The sequence below is a fragment of the Lepisma saccharinum genome, chromosome 23 (assembly GCF_977018435.1).
Source record: "Lepisma saccharinum chromosome 23, izLepSacc3.1, whole genome shotgun sequence".
NCBI classification, from domain to species: domain Eukaryota; kingdom Metazoa; phylum Arthropoda; class Insecta; order Zygentoma; family Lepismatidae; genus Lepisma; species Lepisma saccharinum.
This window is the reverse complement of record NC_139251.1, coordinates 36,808,576-36,833,163: the sequence shown is the minus strand read 5'-3', so window position 1 is coordinate 36,833,163 and position 24,588 is coordinate 36,808,576. Positions and strand designations below refer to the sequence as shown.

The window sequence follows — 24,588 nt, the reverse complement described above, 5'->3', positions numbered from 1 at the left end:
TTTTCATTTAGGCAAGCTGCCAGTTGGAACTGTATTTTGCTATGAATCTGTCTGTCATCCGTAACAAATGTGAAATGAGTGTTTTTTTCATCCAAGCCCCGTATAATAGAGGACTGATTTTTCAAAGTGAATAGGAAGTATTGAATATATTTCCAATGAATTCTTTGAACAGGAATTCCATGTTGTTTTTTTTGTTCCCAAAGGTAGATAAAGAATTTTTTTTGGTACGTTGTTACTTTAGATGTATTCATTTTCTCAGTGTTACTGAGCTGCCCATCTTGTTTTTGTTCAAATTAGCCTGTTTATACATTGAGCAATTATTTCTGTGAGTTTCTCCCTTACATATCTGTTGTTCTCCCTCTGTGTTTTGCCTTTTTACAATTTCTCTACCCATATTTCTCTCTCGCTCGCTCTTATTCTCTCTCTCTGTTTATTATTTCGCTCCCGCTCTTATTATCTCTCTGCTCATTATCCACCGGCCCCCGTGGCGGAGTGGTTAGGACATCGCGCTACGACGCCAGGGGTCCCGGGTTCGAATCCCAGCCTGGGTATGGATGTTTGTGAGTGTCCATTCATCAATTTCGTCATGTCATCACTCATCCCCATCCTCGCAAAAGTGGCACAAAAGGCGAAGTAAATAAATTCAATCAATCAATCTGCTCATTATTCCTCTCTCGCTCTTATTCTCTCTCTCCATATTTTCTATATCTGCTTATTATCTCTCTTTCTACTAATTATCCCTCTCTCGCTCTTATTCCCTCTGCTCATTATCGCTCTTATTCTCTTCCCTCTGCTTATTATCCCTCTCTCGCTCTTATTCTCTCTGCTCATTAACCGTCTCTCGCTCTTATTCTCTCTCTCTCTCTCTCTCTCTCTCTTAGTTCTTTCTGTCTGAGCTGATCCTTCTTTCGTCTGGCGACCTCTTTCCATGAAAATCTACACGAATTTGAGTTAAATTTTTGGATAGGTCTTACAAGGAGAAGTAAGTTTAGGAGAATAATGCATCAACATTTTCACCGTTGATAGAGAACTTTGGCACTGCAAAAAACGATAAAATCTACACCGAATGGGGCGGTGAAAGGCGGTCAACGTGCTCGTCACGGTACTTCTCCACGGCTCTAATCTAATTAAAATCGGCAAAGCAATCGAGGAGGCGATAAGTGCAAACAGACGCGCTGACAAGGCGAGAAACAGTGTGCGATTCGAGGTCTCACAATCGGATTGGCCCACTTCGGCTCTCAATCGAAAGCACGCAAGATCCGAGTACTTGGGTCTGCTCTAGAGGCGGTCGGGATGCTGCATTATCTCTCCGTGGCGCCACGCAGCGCTGGGTCGGGAGAATAGATCGGCAAATTGTCTCCTCTCCGTTGCTTTCTTATTTGGGAGGGATGTGGCGCTTTTGTCGTGGTCCTGGTAAAGTCTCAACTCGTGAGGTCTTGTGTTGGTGATGGAGTTTCTGTGGTACTTACGTCTTAACGTGTCAGCAAGAATGCCTTTGTCGTTTGTTTGTTTGGGGGGCGCGAAATGTTGGTTTCCTCTTTCACGGCGATGATCACTAAAGCTTGATAAAAGTGGATAGTTTGTGCTGCTTGTGTTAGAAAACGCATGTGTGTCAACTGTTGATATCTCAAGAACTGCTGGAACTAGAAAGTTGAAATGTTTTGCACGGTGTTCAGAAATTATTGCTCTATTTTGCAAGGCCATATTTTCACCAATAGTGAACAGGAATACATACCACTACCATTTGAAAGGGTAATATTTGCCATTTCACAAACGGACCTTACGTTTTGAACCCCATGTGTGGCAGAACAGGTGTCCAAGCAGTACTTCAACTCTCGCCAAATCTTCTCCAGCATGTCTTGTACGACGTTTCTTGTACGATTTCTGCCTGTGCTGTTTCATCAACGACAATGTTTACGTTCCTCCACTTCCGCCGACGCTGCCAGAATTGCGAAGGTGAATTGCCATCGCCAACGTCACACAAGACATGCTTGAGAAGGTTTGGCGAGAGTGGAAATGCCGCTTGGACACCTGTCCTGCAACACATGGGGTTCAAAACGTAAGGTCTGTGTGAAATGGCAAATACTCCCCTTTCAAACCTTAGCAGTATCATGTATTTCTGTTCACTATTTGGTAAAAATAAGGGCCTTAACAAAATCGACCAATAATTTATGAACACCCTCTATTATGATTGAATCTTTTGCTTTAGAGATGTATAATTCTCAATTCCGAATTTATCTTCATTTCCTATTTACTCCCTCTCTCTTGTCTTATCTTATCTTCTTCCTTTTTCTTTCTCTGAGCCTACTCTGTCGTCTCCATTTTACCTCTCAGCTTGTCTGATTTTCACCCCTTTAACTCGACTTCCTTTCCTTCCTACCTACCAACTTACCTTCCATCCTACTTACCTACCTTCCAATATTCCTTCGTACCTACCTACCTTATACTTATCTCTCCTTGCTTTATTCCCCCCCCCCTCTCTCTCTCTCCATCGTAGACTCATAGCTCATTTCATCAGTTAAGCATTCATCTTCATTTTCACAATGAACCCAAGATATCAATAAGCAACACGATTACGTGAGAACGATTAAAGTTACGATAAAACTGACCACACAATCGTGTTTCTGTTCAGATTCTAGACCATATGATTCTAAACCAAAGACATTGGAAGCAGTAAGAGTATTCAATTGGTCTCAGTAAACAGAATGTAATGGTCTAGTAGTTTATATGCACCCCAAAAGATGGCTCTGCTTTAGCATCTTTCCCTCAACGACCGTATAAATGCATAATGTGGCTACATATTGTAGTTATCAAAAATTAAAATGTAGGAAATTACGGCTACTGAAAAGCAAAACGTAGAAATACTAACTTGTTTTTAGTTATACATCTGTCCATAAAATATGTTAACAACCGACCATTTTAAGATGCGCGCTCAACTGGAAATAATTGAATAGTCTTGCACCTTATAATGTCTTTGGTTTAAATTTGCCGCAACATCATTTTCGAGAATGCACTTGGTATAGTCTACCAAGGAAAGAAAAATACTTATGGCGCTGTCATCGAATTTCCAACTCTAAATGAGCGGAGAATACGTCTGTGATGCAATCAGCTGTTAACCATATTGTCTCCCGCCCCTATGTTGCCAAACTGAGCAGTTTATTTCAACATATCCTCATCACCTGTATATAGTGCCAATTTTTTGTATCATAATGCAAGGAAAAACGTTAACGATGAAAGCAAAGACATAATATTTAACGTTGTGTTGTTGGAATTTTTGACAAGCGGGTACTTTCATACAGCGAGGGAAGGAGATCATTTTCATTTGCGGTGCCTGCGACGTAAGTAAACAAATGACTGTCAATTTTAATTCGCGACTTGGACGCGGTCTTTCCCTTATTGGTACGACCGTACCCAACTGATATTTCCAATTAGGTGTTTCGAAGGATAAAACCTTGTAAGTTAACCCATAGTGCTGAAATTAATTGCAGTTATAAGGCGATCCCCGTGACAGAGTGGTTAGCATAGCGCGTTACGGCATCAGAGATACCGGGTTCGAATCCCGGCTTGGACATGGCTGTTCTTGGTTTCCTTTCATCAATTTCATCATATCATCACTCACGCTTACCTTAGCGATTAGTCAAAGTGGTAGAAAAGCGAAGAAATGATTGATTGATTTGATGTTTTTATGTCCATTTTATGCACAGCATGGCTAACCGGTACTGGACCTACAGTTTAAAGTGGGATCCGAACCACTATGTGACTCCACCGGGTATCGAACCCGGGACCCCTTGATTACAAAGCAACGACGGTACCACTTTGCAAGCGGGGAGGCCCGTAAAAGCGAAGCAATTGAACCAAATCATTCAAACAACATTTGCAGTTAGAAAACTACTATATTTCAGGAAGTCAAGGGCCTCCTTGTGACGTCAGCTTGGATGAACCCCACCTGTACTATTCCACCTTTTATTGCAACTAACTTCAAACTACACCCTGTCCCAGATATCTCTGTAGCAGACGAACGAAAACAAGTCTCTGCACAAGTAGTGACGCGAGACGGCTCCACCAATGAATACGTGAGGGGAACGGGATTGCATGGAGGGGAAAGCGACTGAGATTATCAGCCTTCGCAATAGTGAGTACTGTTTTGCTCTGCCCACTCGATTTCCCCCTTCTTTGCCGCTATGCGCGTCCTTGCTCCAGACATAACTGGGAAAGGGTATAATGACATGAATTCTAAAACTTTTCACTGCTTCGCCTTGGACGTGACGTAACACCACAGTATCAACCTTGTTTAACATCGTCAAACTTCTTTGATGGATGGTCTTCTCCTGTCCGCAAAGCCAATATGCTGCGGCTTAGATGATATCGCTTGAGAGAGGGAACCGTGCTTAAGGGTCAAAGTGGGGGGACTTTACAAGCGATAATGAACCAACTTTACCTCCCTCGTAATGTTGGGAAACTTTGGCACAACTTGCGGCGGCTTTTGCTGTGATTATTACACCAGCGTCGTGCAGCGGTGTCACCTTTAGGAAAGAGGGTCGGGAGCCAAGATTGTACTCGGATGCCGAGGGCAAGGTATCTGTGAGAAAGGACACCCGCGTACAGGGGAGACCGGCCACCTGAAGCTGATTTTCAAAATAGAATATTAGTCCGTTCCAAGTCTCGTAGTGAGATTTGCCAAACGGACGATTCTTCTTGTTGTATTTCTTTTCTTTCCTTTCTTATTAGCGTATCCTCACATTGTTCCTTTTCTTTCTCCTATCTTCTCTGCAAGGCGGTTAATCATTTTTGAAATGGCCGGCGGAATTTTTCTTGGCGCCTCCCGAGCCGAGCGAAGAAAAGGTGTCTTCCGCAGTGTTGCCAGTGCTCGCTTTGAAATGTTACTTCTCGACCGTAGCTTGAAGTTGTTACGTCACTTTTACGCAGCGACGATAGTGCATAAAATGTCTATCAGATCAAAAAAATCAACATTCGGAATCCAAGAGTTCTGTTTCGTAAATTATTTCCTTAACCATAGGACCACTGAGATTTGTACACGTAATGGCAAAATGCATTTAAATTTTGGTTACTGCACGTCCAGAAATTTCCGGGATACGTGATTCAGGAGGCGAATTATTCTGACATTGTTCCTCCACATGTGGCTCTGCAATCAATGAGTATCTTGGACTAGCGACAGTTTTAGAACCTTGGAGATATATGCTAAAAGCTCCAAACCTGGCCTGCCTAACCTACTCACGTAAGAGTACGACTAAACATGTGAGTAGGTTAGGTTTGGTACTCTTAGCGTAGCGTGCTCAAGGGGCGATAAAAACATGACGTCAGAACAGTCGCTGCTGACCGTATATTTCCTAGTTGCTCTGGGGGCAACACTTAGGCAGTAAAGACGGTCACGTATCGTCCACCATAACCGAGATAGTGCAAGAGATTTCCGTGGCGGAGTGGTTAGGACAGCACGCTAAAGGTCCCAGGTTGGAATCTCGGAAGGACGTTCTTTGTCATACAGGGTGGAGCATTTTCGATTACCCAGTTTGAAAATAATATACGCAGCCCTAGAGACAATGAAACTCCAAAAATGTGATATCATCCTTTTCACTACACTTGTGCCACGTAGACTTTACTACTGCGCTTTGTGTGCATTTGCTACAGTTATTTGTGAAACACTATGTCTGCCAAATGAAAACATTTCGGGCATTTTTGAAAATGGAGAGTTGGCTACACTACGTGGACAGACGAAGACGAAAACAGCTTTGTGGCCTTGACTATCAGTAGCTATGAAACGCTGGCCCATTCAATGGCCCCAGATCCCCCGACCTAACTATCCCAGACTTCTTCTTCACAAATAACTGTAGCAAATGCGCACAAACCGTAGTAGGAAAGTCTACGTAGCACAAGTCTAGTGAAAAGGATGATATTACATTTTTGAAGTTTCATTGTCTCTAGGGCTGAGTATATTATTTTCAAACTGGGTAATCGAAAATGCTCCACCCTGTATCATCACACTTCGCAATTAGCTAAAAGTGGCAGAAAAGCGAAGTAAAAAAATCAATTGTAAAAGAGCGCTTTCTTATGCACGTGTGGACTTCAGAGCGAGCAGCGCTAGTGTAGCCTTGTTATAGGGTCGGAAAGGAGTAAGCTAGGCAGGAGGCTTCGTCGGTCGCGTTCGTGCAGGAGGAAACCTCTTGTTGTCTGATTGTGACTAACAATCCAGTGAAGCAATGGCCCCATCTAGTTGGCTGCACTTTTTGACTCTCTCTGTACTCACGCATCTAGTTGGTTACACGGTGCAAAACCGACTCGTCTACTTCGTTCATTTGGTGTCGAGTAGTGTATTTGGTGTCTGCGCCGTTTTCACTACGTTCTGGAGCGGTGTAATGGGTGGTGTGTGGTCACGTGGTGCGTCCTAACTAATCAAAGGAGCGTTTAAAGCAGCATTTGTTGAATCTTCTGATTTTCAACACCGCTATTCATCTACTTGGATAAACGTCATTTCCTTGCACTAGCCTGCCGGCCCCCGTGGCGGAGTGGTTAGCTCATCGCGCTACGACGCCAGGGATCCCGGTTTCGAATCCCGGCCTGGGCATGGATATTTGTGAGTGTTCATCAATTTCAATCAGGCCATCACTCATCCCCATTTTTGCAAATTAGCCAAATGTGGCACAAGAAGCGAAGTACAGCAAGTCAATCAAGCCTTGTACTAGCCTGACACCGGGGTACACCTACGATACACCTAGTGTCAAAAGGTGCTAGACGGTACTTTTTGATCGTAGCAGAGGAAACAGTTGGTGCAGACCTCATCTCCAGGGAGGTATCAACTCGGGGCAAGCCCCGGCACTTAACGACCTGTTGGGTGAGATGAGTCAAAAAATAGGCAATAGTTGGGCTGGAGAGTTCGATGAACTAACCGATCTTCATCTATGCATGGTAATTCAGTTTGAAAGAAGGCCGCCTTCCACAAGAGTATTTTTAACTCCAAAATCCTATTCCGCTGCTTACTGACCTTGAGGTGCAGGGTGCAGGCGGCCTCCATATGTGCAATTGAGTTACTCAAACCTGGTGTATACCCTATCCCTGGAAATTTGGAGCAATGCAACGCATAACGGTAGAAAAGTGGACGGGACACTACACGCTCTTGCAAAGAGCTGGTAACTGAAGTTCCTATACCCCCTCTACGCAATCCCGTTCCCTCTCGCCCGGTCATTGGTTGCGCAGTCAAGGCAGACTGAGTATAGAGAGTAACAACAAGTAAACTATTCATCAATAAACACGTGAGAGGGAATGGGATTGGGTGCAGGGAAAGCAACTGCAGTTATCAGCCTTCGCAACAACGTGTACTGCTTCGCTCTGCCCACTCGATTTCCCCCCTTCTCTACCGCTATGCTCGGCTTTGTTTGACAATGTGTGTCCCAGCGTTACTGTAACCACTACACCACCGTGACCTGAAAGAGCAAATCGATAAAAGTTCTGACCTACATACTCTATGTTTTTGTTTACAAATAAAATTAGCACGGGGTGAAACTGTTCTACTTCTTATACCTAGAACTTGGAACGCTTGTCTGATGCGATGCCAAACAGTAAAATCGCGATGTATAAAAAAGAAAGCGTGTTGTGTCCATTCCTCGGAGTTTATATTCTCAGCTGCAAAAGTTTACATCCAGGACGTTTGGAGCGGTTTTGTCTTGAAGGTTCAGGTTTTTTCGTTCAACCCACTGGATTTCTCAATGTAGTTAGACCGTTATAAAAGGCGAGGCTAAAAACTGTCCGAATCGTGTTTTTGGTTTGTTTAAAGCGGGCTTAAGGGATTAATTGTTTCCCTCACGGTTTGGCGAAGCAGATGTGCCAGATAAGATGATGGTTAAACTCTTCTCGTTTGTGTGTTAGTGTTTTTACGATGCGGCGGACGGTGAAACTAATTAGGTGGAAGTTGCAACATTGTCCGAGAGGAAACAATGAGGGCGCTGTGTTGACCTAGTTTTGCTGGTGCTGTCTTGTGTTTTGCGTTCATTCTCTTTGTTCCGCCACTTTCCTACAGGAAAGAGGAATTCCGTTATTAATATCTGAACAAACATTGATGAGAACTTCGTACATTATGTTTTTGGTAATTCTCATAAGAATCAAAGCTTATGACGAATCATTATTCATGATTAGAATACACCCTGTCCAGGGAAACTCTGGAGCAAGTGAACGAAGACAAGTCCTCTGCGCAAGTAGTGACTAGAGACGGCTCGTTCAATGAACGCGTAAGAGAAGTGAGTGCATGGAGGGGGAAACGCGGTCACAGCTAGCAGCCGTACGCAGCAGTGCGCAATGCTTTGCTCCGCCCACTCGATTTCTCCCATTCTCTACCGCTATGCGTGGCCTGGCTCCACAGATTCCCGAGACAGTGGAATTGATGGCGATAAACAGCAATTAATAAACTCTCAACGTGAAAGGTTATTCAACAATATCATCTCCTAACACGAAATCAGAAATTTATACAGGAATAAGAATAAAAGAAACAACCGTGAAACCGGTTATGTACACTTATATACTGATCGCGGGCGCGGCTGACTTACATAGCTGCATCTGTCTACCAATCGTTTTCGGGAGGATGTGGCTCAATGTGTGTCAACAACCTCAGTTGCGAAGTAAAAGCTGTAGGGCTAACATCGCTCTGCTGTTACAACGTTGCCAACCGTACGTTGCTTTGGGTACAATTATGCAACTTTTATCCAGTAACGGCGCTGTTCAACTTTCTCTCCCAGTTTTACAGTACATTTGGCAACATGCTGTGTATCCGACGTTCATTTGTTTCGTCCTACCAGGAACTTTCGTTGCCTTGTAACTCGAAAATGCCCGATGTCACTCGAAGAGAATTCAGCTCGTTGCTAATTCGTTGTTTCCAAACCGCCAGTTGGAACTGCGAGCGGTATAGTCCAGTCCGAAAGCGTGAAATTAACGAACAATCGAGATGGCAGGATGCAGTACGAGGCAATGCACGCTTGTTTACTTTGCTCGTTCCCTTGATATTAAAATAAAACTTGTGCAAACACTGATTCTTCCTCTTCTAGACTACTGTGATATAGTATACGGTGCAAACTTGTCTCTTCGAAATAAAGTCAAAATTCAAAAAGTTGAAAATTCGTGTTTACGCTTCGTATACATAGGTATATAATATTAAAAAATTCGATCATATTCTTCCAACCCTGAACGAGAACAAAATGTTAAACATGAACAGACGTCGCAGACTTCATTTCTGTTGCCTTATACAGAATCTTGTGCATAAAAAAAATCCCGAAAATTTATTCGAGAAACTAAAAACCAGAAGGGAAATACACAACTACAAAACAAGAGGAACAGCGAAACTTGAACTCTTCAAACACTCGCTGGAAATTTTCAAATCGTCTTTTACACTTTCAGCGGCAAAAACATGGAATGAACTCCCACCCTCCATTACCTCCCTCCCCAGTCCTAACAAATTTAAGAATAAACTAAAGAATTTTCTGTTAGATGAGCAATATCTCTGTTCAAGCTCCCACGAGTAACACTAAACAATACAGTTTAGACTATATACGAGCCTTGCCAATCCAATCCTTGACAAATCTTCAACTATATTGTAATATTTACGTATGCATTGTTCTATCGTACCTCACAAAACTAGCACAATAATGTACATTAATCTCATTATCCGTGCGTGAATGTTCTGCTCAGAAATGTTTAGTGTGTGGGGGGGGGGCTGCGTGCGTGAATGTGTTTTTTCTTTCTTTTTTATGTGTTGTCTTGATCTTTTTTTAAATCTTGTCTTTGGTCTTTCCTTTTTATTGTATTTCCTTTCTTTTTTATGATTTTGTTTATGTACACCAGGTAAATGTCAAACGGGGTTAGGTGGCTGAACAGCCACATGCTGAACCTCACCCTTTAATAAGGAAAATTTGAATTGAATTGAATTGTTCGGAAGTCAGCGAATGAATAACTTCGACATTGAAAACCAGATCGCCTGCAAGTTATGACACCCACTCTGCACTATTGTACTTTGGGTTGCCTACCAATCAGGCTTAAAGCACCGCGATCAAAGAAAGTACCCATACCTTTCGTTTCCAGAGTCTAAGTGCAAAAAATGGTGTTGCCACGGACCTTGTTTTTTTTGTCCAGTTATGAATTACACCGTCTGGTGTCAATACGCACCCTTTGCTCGCAGTTCAGGGAGAGGCAGAGAAATGGAGACCCATTCATTTATTTACCCTCGGCGGCCGTTTAAGCTCAGCAGCGCCTTGGACCCCGTATTGTCTCAACGAGGTACAAATTTGGCAGTGCAGTAAACCATAAGAGTCTCCCGTCACCATGGAAACTGAACCAACCTGATTCGTTCGAAGGTTTATGTGACCTTCCCTGGCTTGCGACTAAAAAGACAACAATAGAATTTCAAGTTAGTTCTTTGATCATTCGGGCTTTACATATTCCTTAATGTTATTGTTTGAGTGGTTTTGTGGTGTGCATTACATACGAAAATATGTTGTTGCAAACGCTGCTGATTATGCTACACAAGTTAGTAAATATGAAATACGCGTTTTTGCATTTTGAAAAGATGCAATTGAATTGATATTTTTCGATTACTGTTTCATAGCAATGCAAATTCATATTACGTTTTATGCAATTCATCTCCAGATTCGTACCAATCGAGGTTCGTTCTGATTGGCTGATTCTGCTATCAACTAGATTTATTAGTAGTTAGAGCAGGGCATTTGACAAAGTCAGTTCGGCTTCCTGATGTAGGACAGGTTGTTAGATTCAGTCAATATATTTGTGTCAATGCGTATGTTGTTGAGTCGTTTATTGCTTTATGTAGATCTATATCTTGAACTTTTCGAGTATGACACATTCTTTGGGAAGCCCAAGCCCAGTCATCTGACAACCAGTTGGGCGAGAATAAGAAAGGGAGACATTTTACACTTTTCTTCTATTGGATAATTGAATAAACTAGCCGAATATCTAGCTACACATTGTATACATACAGTGTGTCCGTAAAGTCATGGTGCACTTTTGACCGGTCACAGGAAAGCAACAAAACAAGATAGAAATGTGAAATCTTCACCAAATAAAAGGAAAACTCTTCAAGTTTCCGTACTATGATGCGCAAGCATGTGCGCACGCAGGTGATGACGCAACACCACGAACTGCGCAGCAGCGGATCAGCCCTCGCCCACGCCAGTCGAGATGTGGACGGTACAGAAGAAAGTCCAGTGTGTTCTGTGGCTTGCGAAGTTCGAATCCGTGAGCAAAGTGCAACGTGAATATCGTCGCGTGTACAACGAAGCGCCACCACATAGGAATAACATTAATCGGTGGGATTAGCAGTTGAATGATACCGGCAGTTTGTTGGACAAACCCCGTTCTGGTAAGTGACGAGTCTGTAGAGGCTATACGGGAGAGCTACCTAAGGAGCCCTAAAAAATCTGTGCGTGTGTTTGCTCGACAATTACACCTAAGCAAGACTACAGTTTATAAGGTGTTACAGAAACGTCTGCGTTTTTCGGGTTACAAATTGCAGCTGTTGCACGCTATCAAACTGGCCGATAGACCCACACGATTCGCGTTTGCTACAGATATGCTTCATAAGATCGACAATGATGAACGATTTCTGCAGAAGATTGTGTTTAGCGATGAGGCGACATTCCATGTCTGTGGACATGTTCATCACCATAACGTCCGAATATGGGCTGCTGAAAATCCTCGTGCCTACATTGAGTACGAACGTAACACCCCTAAAGTGAACGTGTGGTGTGGCCTGATGCATGATAAAGTGGTAGGCCCATTTTTCTTTGCGGAGCAGACTGTGACGGCAAACAACTACATTGACATGTTGGAAATGTATGCAGTGCCACAATTTCCAGAAGGTGTCATCTTTCAACATGACGGCGCGCCTCCACACTACGCCAACATTGTTCGTGAGTTTCTGGATACAACATTCCCCCAGCTGTGGGTAGGCAGGGGTTCTGTCCAGCCATGGCCACCACGATCCCCAGATCTGACGCCCTTAGACTTTTACTTGTGGGGTTATGTGAAGCAACATGTGTACAGTGAACTTATCAGCGACATTAATCATTTAAAACAGAGAATCACAGACGTTATTCACTCTGTTACACCAGATGTCCTTAACCGTGTGTGGGAAGAACTTGAGTATCGTTTAGATGTGTGTCAGGCAACAAATGGAGGCCACATCGAACTGCACTGAATAGGTAAGAAACTTGGAGAGTTTTCCTTTTATTTGGTGAAGATTTCACATTTCTATCTTGTTTTGTTGCTTTCCTGTGACCGCACTGAGAGAAAAGTCTGGTTGGCTGAAACAAATCCTAGTTACAGCAACCAAATCCCTTGTTTGTTATACGCGAGCAAAACGTTGAGGTTCCCTGTACAAAATTATTTGATTGACTTAATTTTGTTCATCCAACCAAATCTTTTGTATGGAGTATCGAATCGGGTGTAGTTCTCTGAACAAAATAATTGGTACCATCAAACAAATCAATTTGTTGGCAGTAAAGGATCTTTTGTTGGAATTATTATTATTAAAAAGCATGGAATCCTGGGGGACAGGGGGGAATTTACCCCCACTAAGAATTTTGTCCTACAAAAATCCGATTGATAAAGGAATTAGTTTGCTACTTTCTAATTCCTGACATAGGTGTATATAAAATACAGAATGAATTAATGTATATATAAATATATACACACATATTTAATATTGTATATTTTGTTATATATTTATATACATAATATACAGTGCTAATGTCTATGTACATACATACATTCATTTTATATTACGCACACTATACAATATATATATATATATATATATATATATATATATATATTGAAGTATATAAAGTATCAAATTAATTCCTTTACCATCTGAATCTTTGAAGGATTGTAGGACAGAATTGTTGGCGAGGGAAAATCCTCCCCTGTCTTCCAGGATTTCACACACTACTTTCTAATATATACTGTGATATATATAAATATAATATACATATCATAATAATTCACACGCATTCATGTTAATGGAGTTCTTCCTCCTCCCTCACCAGTCTTCAATGATTTCGCATCCTGGAGTACAGCAATTTCCTGTTAATTGCAGTACAAAGGGGACATGAAAGTAGTAGACCCAATATATTTTTTTTTCCATTTTACAAAGTGGAAATGTGATCAGAGCCATGCTATAGCCTCCATTCTCCCCCAGACCACCACTCATTTTTGGCTGGATGAGTGGCAGAGCTACTTGTTGAGCTCACTTAGCTCAAACAGTGAAATTTTATTTTGAGGCAATGTCTTGTGTATGTTGCAGACACACATTGCAATCTCACTACACATTTTTGCATTACCTTTATAGAAGTATATTTCACCATATAGACAACTATGTGATGTACTCCATTTTGTCACATTGATATTATAAATAATAATAATATCTTGAAGTATTATTAAACCATTCAATAGAGGAGGGGAATTAGCTCTACTGTTGATAGCTATAGTATATTAAACTAAATCTTAATTAGGAAAATAAATTTAATTACTTACCACAGTCCTCTTATGCAAAGATAAAATGCAGGTCAACCTTTTGTCGCACAGACAGAATGCTGATGGTTATCATGTGGTTCAGAAGTTATTAAATGACAGGAAGGTGGGTGGTTTGGTTTAGTCATTTGTACCTGAACTTATACTTGTTGATATTCCATGTTTTATTTTATATATTATTGTAATATTCAGTTTATATACCACAATCAAGAATGTATGGGGTTTGGAGCAGCAGCATTGAATACCAAATCAACTGATTCTGTTCCTGAACCAGGTCCAACACTTTGATTGATTGATTGAATTGTTTTTTTAAGTCCACTTGATGCACAGAAAGGCTAACCAGGACTGGACCTACAGTTTAAAATGGGATCCGAACCAGTATGTGCCTCCACCGGGTATCCAACTCGGGACCCCTTGATTACAAAGCAAGGACACAACCACTGTGCCATCGGGGAGGCCCAAGATTTCGAAACACAAGGACAAAGGAATATAAAGAACACCACCAATGTTGGAAATGCTATGAATTTGCATACTATATACTATACTATATATGGTACATGTATATACTACAATAGCTCTAACCTGTGTGCACATGTTTGTAACGCGGGATGTTGATTGTGTAAGACGACACTTTATTTTTTAACATGCAGCGTAATGTTCAATGAACGTTGCAGAGAAAGAAAAGTTAATGGAAAAACATTATGAATCTTCCTTTAATGGCATGAAATTTCCAATATGGATTTTCACCCTACATTATACTACTCGAATGCACAAGTACACAAAATTATATATGAACACAGGGAGGTTTACTTTGATTTTACATGATATGGCTAGAATTGTCAAAAGTAATTTAAACTAAATGCTATACACAAGGAATTATTTCTTCCAAACATAACACATACATTAACACTGACAAATTTATTAGAAATTTATTGTACAGCTCTTATTAAGAAATGATTACATATAAAAGTTGCTTGTAGGCACAGATACATTATTGATGATAAAAACACTTCAAAATAATTGCAGTCAGAGTACCACTTGATTTAAAGAAAGCATAGATTCTTCTTGGCCCTCAGCCTTTGAATGTTTCCAGAAATCTAAAACGAAAAAAAACAACATAAAATATAGTTTGCTGGTTGGTTGGTCAGTTTACAAAATTCTATGTAACAATGTTGCAAATTCTAGTAGACACTTCTAAACACTTATGACCAACTTCAACTTGCATTGCGGATTATGGAAGTTCAAAACTATTAATATTTTCTACCCAACCCCCTAAAAAAAAATAGAAACTTCAGTTTCCCTCCTTGTCAGGGAGGGACCACAGTGACTCAGAGTATTCCAAGCAAGTGGTGATGTATCTTCGCCACCTAGTGCAGTGGTTCTCAATCTTTGTAAGACAACAGCCTCTTTTAATAACAGTTGAAATCCTGCCCAAACAATTAACCCCTTTCTATTTTTTAAATTTATACATTCATTTGCACCCTAGATTTTTGAAATATTAATAAATAATGGCATAAATGTAAATAATAAAAGCTTGTTCTGTCTATGCTTGTTGACAAAAGTAAAATTGGAATTAAATTAATTGGTAACCACTGGACCTCTTATTACCTGGTACGATTTATGTTAGGGCCTAATACCCAGCTACAGCCAGCAATGAAGAGTACTGGCCTAGTGCACAGTGGTCTATAAAACATAAGGTGTGTTCCAAAAGTCTTAACGAAACTAACGCATTCAACGAAAATAACTGGGCTCATGAATCTGGTGAAACCAGTTATTTTACAGACTTATGGGACACTCTAGGCGGAAGCGCAGGTGCAGCGTTTTGTTTAGAGAAAGTTTCCACATGAAGTCCAGTGGAAGCAATGTCCCTATGGCAAAAATAAACTCTACTTTGGACACTGTTACTCATTTTAATCGCATTCCAAGAACAGTTAAGGTATACTCATCTTGTGCATGTGGCTTCATATCGCTATCTGTTAAAATTATAATACATTTTCCAAACTAGTACAGTTTGAATCCATCAGCATGCACGTTTTCCGTAAGCAGCAGACGATTCTCACCAAACAAACCAGCCTCCTGGCTCGTACGTTTGGTGAATCTCGTTCTTGCACGAAATGAGACTTTTGGAACAGCATAATGAAACTTATGGGACAGCCAGTTACCATAACTCATTTAACACGTTAAGCTTGTGTAACTTTTGAAACGTGTCCAAATTGGCCTTCTCTCAGAAAAAAAAATTGTGTAAGTACAATTTATGCCCAGACATGAAGATTGGGACTGAATCCACACTGTGCCTTCATTGGGGATTGAATCTGGAACACCTTGATTACAAGGATGCACAAGCCATTACTTGTCATCAGGGAGTACAATTCCTTCACATAACTTTCATCAATATGCTGGTCTTTTTCCTAAAACAATACTCGCAATTGCAAGTAATTCTGGTATCAACAGGTCACATTAAAACAGTCTTGAAGTGAGAGGGAGATATGGGGGTATCCCCCAGCTAGCAGAAATCCTTGCAAAGCATTCCCCAGCTGACTCCCAGGCCCAACTAAACACCTCCTCCTCCCAGCCAGTTAAAATTTTGAACATCATGTGCTGCAATAATTATGAAATCTTCTTTCATTATTAAATGGAGTGTGCATATGCATTCTAATGTAAAAGGTGTAGAAGTAAGAGTAGTAAAGCTTTTAATTTCCAAAAACCTCTAAGCAGTTGATTATAACATTCGTTTGCAATTTTATCACATGAAACTATACATTTGGCACACTGATCTCTGTCACAGAGTGGTTGGCACGGTGAGCTAGAACCCCAGGTCTAGAGAGTTTGGAATCCTGGCCTAGCATGGGTGTTCTTTATAATGAAATTATATTGTACATACATAAGAAGCACCAACACGTGAAAGTTTGTTTTAATTTCATTTTATGTTCAGAAGGACTCAAAGTTTTAAAATGGAATGACAACCACAGTGCAATATGTCTCCATTGAAAATCAAACCTGTTACACCTTAATTACAAGACAAGTGTTACCATTATGTCACTGGTATGCACACACACATATGAACGTATGGCAAAAACAAATTAGTAAAAGAAGCAACGGCCAAAATCTGTCTCTTGACTGCTACACCATGTAGAATATTTTAGCTTGTTCCAAATTAAGACATTATGAATCTCTAAACTCACAACTGATACTGCAAGTAAAATAGGTTAGCCTCAACTGGCAAAAATTTAAAATTTTCATTTTTTTTCTAACTTTCCAGCTTTCTTGAGACTTTAATATTTAGAAAAGATAAAAATGAAAGCAGAAGTAATAAACTTAACTAACAGCCAAAAGACAGAAAAAAGGTAGATATATTATTTCTATATAGCTATATCTGTGCTTTCATTCCATGTTGTGATATTAACAATACATCATTAGCAGGATTTTTTAAAACAGGTATACGTAAATATCTTATTTCATGTGAAGTTCTGCAAGATGAATGACTAGGATATTTATAATATTGCCTGTACATCTTATGAAATGCTCTTTTAAGGGCACCACAAAATCTGACCTCATGCACCAATCAACTTGAGCATATGGTTGTTGTTTATCTTCAACTTGCAACACAGAAAAGGGTGAGGTGGTAGAAAGAGGCACTTTTACTATTCTGGGCTACACAATTGCTTCCTTGTATTTTCATTAACTCATCGTATATTTAAACAATTACCAGAGATACATGCAATTTGTGAGGTATCAGTGAATAAATGTGTTTTATAGACAATATATTTCGCCAATATTATGATAATCGATTGATTTGGTGTTTTTAATCCACTTAATGCAGAGTAATGCTAATCGGGACTGGACCTACAGATTAGGGTGGGATCCAAACCACTATGTGCTTCCACCAGGTATTGAACTCGGGACCCCTTGCCAATATCATAACATTACGAAACTAATATATCATAAAAGTACAGTCACAATACGGTATATCCTTTGGCCAATACTGTTAATACGTATAAATAGCATTGAAAATACTGCATACACCAGTACAAAATATGGAAATGAAGCTCTTGGGAAAGATATATGTGTGCATCACTCATGTGTGAGCCTACCATGTTGCATTTGCCTTGAGGCACATGGCAATAGTTTGACTTTCTCTTTAAACTGCAGGACCAGTTACAATTAGCCTATTTTTGCATAAAGTAAGTAAAAAAAACCTTAACAGTGATCTGTGATATACCACTTGATACGAGGTTTGTTGATCTCAGGAGAGACTTCAAATAAACAACAATGAAAAATATAAAGTGCCTTGTAACGATTGGAAATATTCGCCGTGCATTTGAAAGAGGAAAATATACTATTTAATGCTACAGAAATCTTAACAAAACACACACATGCACAGTTAACCTACTCATATCCAGAGAGGATTTTTACCTGGTGAGTTATCAATTCCTACTGTTAAACTTTATTCTCAAAAAATGTTTAATTTGTACAAAGTATTGATCACTTTTAATAGTTTAGAAATGTTATAATTATTTATTCATAAAGCAATTAGACAAATGCTTACCAATGTATATCTCAGTTTGTGCTGTAGCACAGGCCAATGATTCATGTGTAATTCTGCCACTTTTGATATTTCCTTTTTCTTCATGCTCCAGCAGGTATTGTGAAAATGCTCTAATGTTCATGGTTCACTGCTATTGGCCACTAGTCATCTTTAAGATAAACAAAAAAAGGAAATATTAAACTATACTTTCCACTCTGATACATTTCTAAACTTTAATAACAATACAAATAATAGTGAAATATGTATACTATCAACCACAGGTACGAGAACAACATTACGAGTGAAAAAAAATGTAAAAACACAATGTTCTTATTTGAGAATTCATAAACAAATTCTAAATTGTCATTTTTCTCAATGAGAATAAAAGTAAAGAAAAAAAGGCTACGCTCAAATTTCTATTGATTCCTGCCAATATTCATTCTTCATTATTTCTCTGAATGAAAGTTTGTCGGTAGGCTAATCAAGACTGAGCCTACCAATGTGTGTCTAAAAATTATGGGAGAAGTATTCACACATGAGTAGGTTATGCAGTTAGTTTTAGTCTTCCCTCTTTCAATTACATTTAATTCACATATATCTTCATGATTTTATTATGATTTGATATATATGTTTAAACATTTCAAGTACAATTGTGAAATGGCATTCCCGTTGTGCTTGAAACATACAATTTCAGAATACATTCTAACTACCATAACTACTTAAACATATGTTTCATGATTCTGTACTCTAAAATCTTCTGATACCACCATTAAAACACTTTACCTTTGTGTGGTATGTTGGTGGAGTGGGGGCCAACAAAATAAAGGGGCACAACAAATTTTCAGAGTAACTACTTTCACCAGTATTTTATTTCATCAAGTACTTTCTATATTTCACACATTGCCAATGTTTTGTAGGTAAAATCAATGGCACTAAGCATAAATAAAATTACCGTAATAGAGTTTATGAAGAGAGCCATTCGATCTAACTGCTTAACATACTAAGCATAGGGATTTTGCACAGATTATACATATACTATAAAGAGAGACACTGAACCTAACAATCAAAGCAAACAAGCACTAAATTGAATGTTCATGCAAAACAAGTAACTGTATTACATATGAACCAAAACTGAAGAAATAAATATTTCTTGAGGAAAACCAAAGGAAATACTGAGGTGGGAGAACATTTCTAATCACCTTACTATTTACTTTGCACCTGGCAACCATTTTTGTGGTAAAAACTTGGAAATAACCGAGTAGGCACAGGGAACATTATGACATACTACCCATGATGCACCATTTTTATGCGCACAAGATTAAAATACTTATTTTGTGGAACGTTGCTGAGTGAAAGAATAAAAATGCAATACAAATTTCAAAAATTTCATTTCACGCTGTTTGACCTTTTCATCACAATAATGTGTTAACCCTCTCAAGGAAATGAAATATTCTTCATGCTTTATGAGGATTGTGTTGTTCCTTTGCTTATAGCCTGCAGAAATGTGTTAATGTGAAGAAAAGTACAAGTGTTACTTGTTACTTTAACATGAAGCAGAACAGGAAGACTGCAGAATATGGGCTGCTTAGGAGAAACGTGGTTGGACAAGAATGAATGTAGAGAAATGCATTGCTCTTAGTAGCAGGAAAAAACATTTGTCAATGCTATTGGAACCCAACCTAACAGGCCTAACCTAACCTTGTAAGCATTCCTCGTCTGAAATAATTAAAGAAACTCGAATTCTGCGAAGGGTCTTACTTATCGCACAAAGCATTTATATTGTAGGCTGGCTTGGTTTAATTCTTAGCCCAAAGAATAATTTTTCATTGTATTTATGCTAATGGAACCTAACCTAACAGGCATTCCTCGTCTGACGTTGGAACACAAGGTAGGAAAACTCTTGTGCTGAGAGGAAGACCCCGAAACAAATGACAGCAACTGTGCGTAAACAACATGGACGCGAACGAATGGAGAAATGCATTGCTTTTAGTAGCAGGAAAAACATTTTTTACGCACAATAATATAATAGTAATCGGAAAAGTAACACCGGAAAATGGAAGTAGAAGGTACGTACTTTCAGGGGATATAAATTTTGTTCGTCTATTTAGAGGAAAAAACCACTTATGCTGACCATATTTTGGGATTAGATATATCCGTTATTTGTGTTTTCCGCATGCTGGAAATAATTTTATATTACGTAAAACATCGAACTCTGTTGTTCTAAAAAAAACAAAGCAATTCTCGAGGGAGTACAGTGGAACAACGAACCCCATAATGTAACAAGATGCAGTATGTGATAGAAACTAACACGGTACACGTTGCACTGCTACGCCAGTAGCTTACAATCAAAAGGTACATTGTTATACAAATTATCTTAACTGTTGGGGAAATGCCTGCTTGGCCCAGATCACCTAACCCGAGGATCGAACCCAGGTTGTCCGTATGGTAGTCAAGATGCTAGCCTATATCAACTGAGCTATTGCGCGTATGTTAACGTAAAACACGCTTGCACCACTTGTGATATATTGTATTTTATATTCAGCATGATCAGATATTACATATTTGCATAAGACAAAACCACCTCAAAATTTGCATACGCCTGTATTTATACATTTCTATAATTTACACTTCCTACTTAACATATTTAACAACATTTAACATCAATACTGTTACACTTACCAGCAAATGTAGATATCACGGTTTCAAATCCCCACAACTTTAAAATAAAATCGAAGATCTTCGATCCCTTTCTTTCGGGATCCGCCATGTTTGTTTTTGTCACACTTGCCAGTACAAACATCAGGTTTGTTTCCGATAAGCAACAAATATGTTTCAGTGTAACAAGAGATTGTCGGTGCACAATGCATGTTTCGGTGAAACGAAATAAGGTTAAACAAATAGTTTTGTTAAGGGAACTCAACCAAATGGTTTATGTAAACAGTTGCACTGTAGGAGTAACAAAACTTTGTTTAACCGTAAGAAATTTTCTCCAGCAAAATATATTTTGCCCCTGCAACTAATCTGTTCTTTCAGTGCGGTCAAAAGTTCACCATGACTTTACGGACACACTGTATTTTGTAGCTCTGACGTCGTACGTTAGATATGCCAATTATTATATCATAGTAAGAAATATGTTTAATGCTTTGTCTGCAATACAAAAATACATTTAAGAGCACTAGACTACGGATAATGTCCATGCTACTGCAAATCTATTCTCATTAACATTTATTTGATAATAATAAATTATATCGAGAATAGTATGTTCCATGCTTACATTTTAAGTTTCATCTTCAGTTGCTTTGTGCTGCCATCTGTTGAGAACTTACGGTATTCATTCACTTTTCTGATTTTCATGCGGCATGAATTAATATCCAATATTTCTGAAATATGCTTAAAATATTAGTCATATTTTGACATATTGTTGCCTCCAACATAGCCTGTATATTGTGTCTCGTGGGCATTTTAATTCTAACGGAAGAACATGAATTATATTATGTGACTTTCCTTAAACTTGCTACTTTCACCTGGGAAATATATCCTGGAGAAGAAAACCTTGTTCCAAGCGTGATCCGCCTCCCTTCCCTTGAGGGGAGTTAGGTGTCGCTGTGATTGAGTGGCCCTGTGAGATAGTTGACAATCGCATCGTCGGAAAGTGATGCACAAGAAGGGCTAGGCTCTCCACATCAAAGAGCCCTTTATTCTATCCCTCTCTCTCTTTCGGGATAATGTCTTCAAACTCCTCCGCTCTGCTTTCCATGCTATTTCTTTATCTCAAGATTGTCGTGCCAAACAGTGTTGCCAGCTAAAGGGAAAAGTTACCGTATGTGGTGATTTATCTATTTCCTCTGAAATGTAGTGAACCGGGTTGATTCTCAGGCCTAAATTGTAGTACTGGTGTGGGGTAGTGTGTTGTATGTATTATGTAATCATCAATAACCCTAATCACCGCGATTAGTCAAAAACGGTAGAAAAAGTGTAGTAAATTGGTCAAAAATAGATGGCGCCAACATCATTAGAAATACTGAGATGCCTCTTTTTCACCCATCCTCACATTCCCGCCATTTTTCTGTGTAACAAAATGACTTTTAAAAATGAATCAGCCAATCTATCTATCGAAGCAAAGAAAATGGATTACGTCACCATATGAAAAATATACACCCAATCATGTCACTCGTAAGATATTCTCTAACAGAAGTGTCCATATATTATTAATATTTAACTACGTATGTAAACATGTCTCTATGTTATCGAGCTATTGGTAAATATGCGATAATGCCCGGACACCTTTCACTAATTTATTTCCTTAATTTTACCACTGGTACTTACCTATTTTGCCTTGCGGAACATTCTTTAAGGTGAAGTTATGCCTTACCTCCACAAACCATTGAGGTTAGCCCCAAAATCCATCCATGGGTAGCCCCACAAACCATCCACGGCTAGCCCCACAAACCATTCACACAAGGTTAGGTTAGGCCTGTTAGGTTAGGTTCCATTAGCACTCATTTCACCCCTAAATTCATCGAAAAAAGAAAGCGCGGCGCCATCTGCACGCACACAATGTAAACAACGGCATAATGTGGCAGGCAATGCCAATTTCTTACGTAAAAAGTGATTAATTCTTCTTCGGCAGCATTAAACTACGAAGTTTTTACTTTCCGTGAAAGAAAATACCTCCAAGAACGTACAGAATGCTAAAGAAACTCATTTCAGTAAGTACTTTCTCCTGTAAATTTGAAGAAATCCGTCCGGGCGATATCCCATATTTACCGAGCTATTTTCCCTGCAGTTGTACTACTTGTGCGGTTAAAATGATTATGAATATCCTACAATGCGTAGAAATGACATTATGAGACGTGTTCGTAGCTAAGTGGTTAGTTACGCGTTGTAATCTCAGAAGTTACAAACTGATTATTTGCTTTCTTTGTTATTTTTGCTTTGTCATTTTCTACAGCATTTGGATAATCGGATGATTACATGAAATTGATAAAGAAACACAATTGAACCCCACCCCACCATGTTCGGGTCAGGACACCAGCCGGAGATCTTTGATGGCCAGATCATAAATGTTTACTTGTGCACATCGTCAATTAACAATTCACAATTAATCTATAGATGTAGAAAAGGCGATGTATATACGTGTATAAAAAAATTAACAAGGAAGCAATACATTTCTCAAAGACGTCACACGTGGAAAATGTAATGTTTGAAACTGATTTTTTTTTACGTCTTTTCTCCTACTCTAAGACATTAATCACGGCGATGTGATGAAACAGAGGATAACAATCTTTGCGTAGTGGTTAATGTAACACGCTGTGAAGCCAGAAGTCCCTGGTTCAAACATTAGGTAAAGCATAAGTGACTATATTATTTTAAAGTTCAATTTATGCACAGGCAGGATAATCGATATCATGCCTACAGTATAAAATGGGTTCAGAATCACTGAATGCCTCCACCGGTTATCGAACACTGGGCCTCTTGATTACAAAGTGTTACCACTAGGCCATCGTGCAGGACTCAGGGTAGTCATTGCATTAGTCCCATCATTCTTATAAGTTGAACGTGAAGCTCACTTCTGCTCCTGACTGTACATTCTATTCTGGTCACTCCTGTAGGGTTCGCGTTTCATTCTCATCGTCGCGATTAACACAAAGGCGACTTTAAATCGTATCAGACAGAAAGAAATATAGGAAACCTTAATTCCAGTCTGTTGGATCCCACAATGTTATTGGATCCAATATGGCGGCCAAGACATTTTTTGTGAACGATAAGTGCCAAATAGGTGTTGGCAACACTTGTTTTCGAGGAAGCAGCATCATCGCTACATGACGTAGTTGTGCTCGTGCATATTTATCCCTTGTTATCTATGCAACAGGCAATAGTAGTAGTATTGATACTACTATAAACCCGAGAAAGTACGAGCCCCCCTCAAGCAGATTTGCTACACTTAAAACTTGCTCAACATGCCCATATGAGCTTTTTGCTCAAGTGTGAAGCTCTTATAATTCAAGATTTTTGTAAAAAATGCCCTCGGGAATTTTTCAGAAAGTACGAGCTCTTCAGATTGATTTGTGCATACTTACAAAAGTTGCATCAGCCAGATTTTTGTTCATAAACTTGTCAATTTTTGGCCATACCAGAAATTAAGCTTATAGTATGTTTTTCTGTCAAAATCCCAGGAATTTTGAATTGATATCTATTGGGTTCTGAGACCGAGTGGAGTGTGGTGCATGGTTTTTATTGCCTTGTAATCAAAAGGTTCGGGTTTGAGTCCTCATAAAATCTGATGGCAAAATGTTAATATTGTAGTTTTGTAAACAAGGGGCTCTGGGTTCGAGTCCTGATAGATGTGGCATTCTATATGTGAGATTTTGAGAATAAATACTGCTAGTTGATAGCTCCCGGATCTTAAATTTGGTAAAAAATGTTATACAACAGAGCAAAATTATTCTCTATTAAGAATCACCAGAGTTTTGTTATCTGGGTAAAATATCAGCTCAACAATACGGGCAAAACTGCCTGAT

The 24,588-nt window shown here is 39.4% G+C and overlaps 2 long non-coding RNA genes across 5 annotated transcripts in view; one reads left to right on the top strand and one right to left on the bottom strand.

Moving 5' to 3' along the window:
• The window catches only part of LOC146005188 (uncharacterized), a 431,331-nt gene that overhangs the window by 322,607 nt on the left and 84,136 nt on the right, over positions 1–24,588 (top strand). The window lies entirely within an intron of this gene.
• On the bottom strand, positions 14,296–20,859 carry LOC145977699 (uncharacterized). Of its 2 annotated transcripts, none has more exons than XR_014440618.1 (3): positions 20,747–20,859; positions 18,089–18,228; positions 14,296–14,639 (listed from the first exon to the last, which is right to left on the bottom strand). It is a non-coding gene; the product is annotated as an uncharacterized LOC145977699 (long non-coding RNA). The 2 variants fall into 2 exon arrangements; XR_014440617.1 differs by having other exon boundaries at positions 14,306–14,639; positions 18,089–18,236.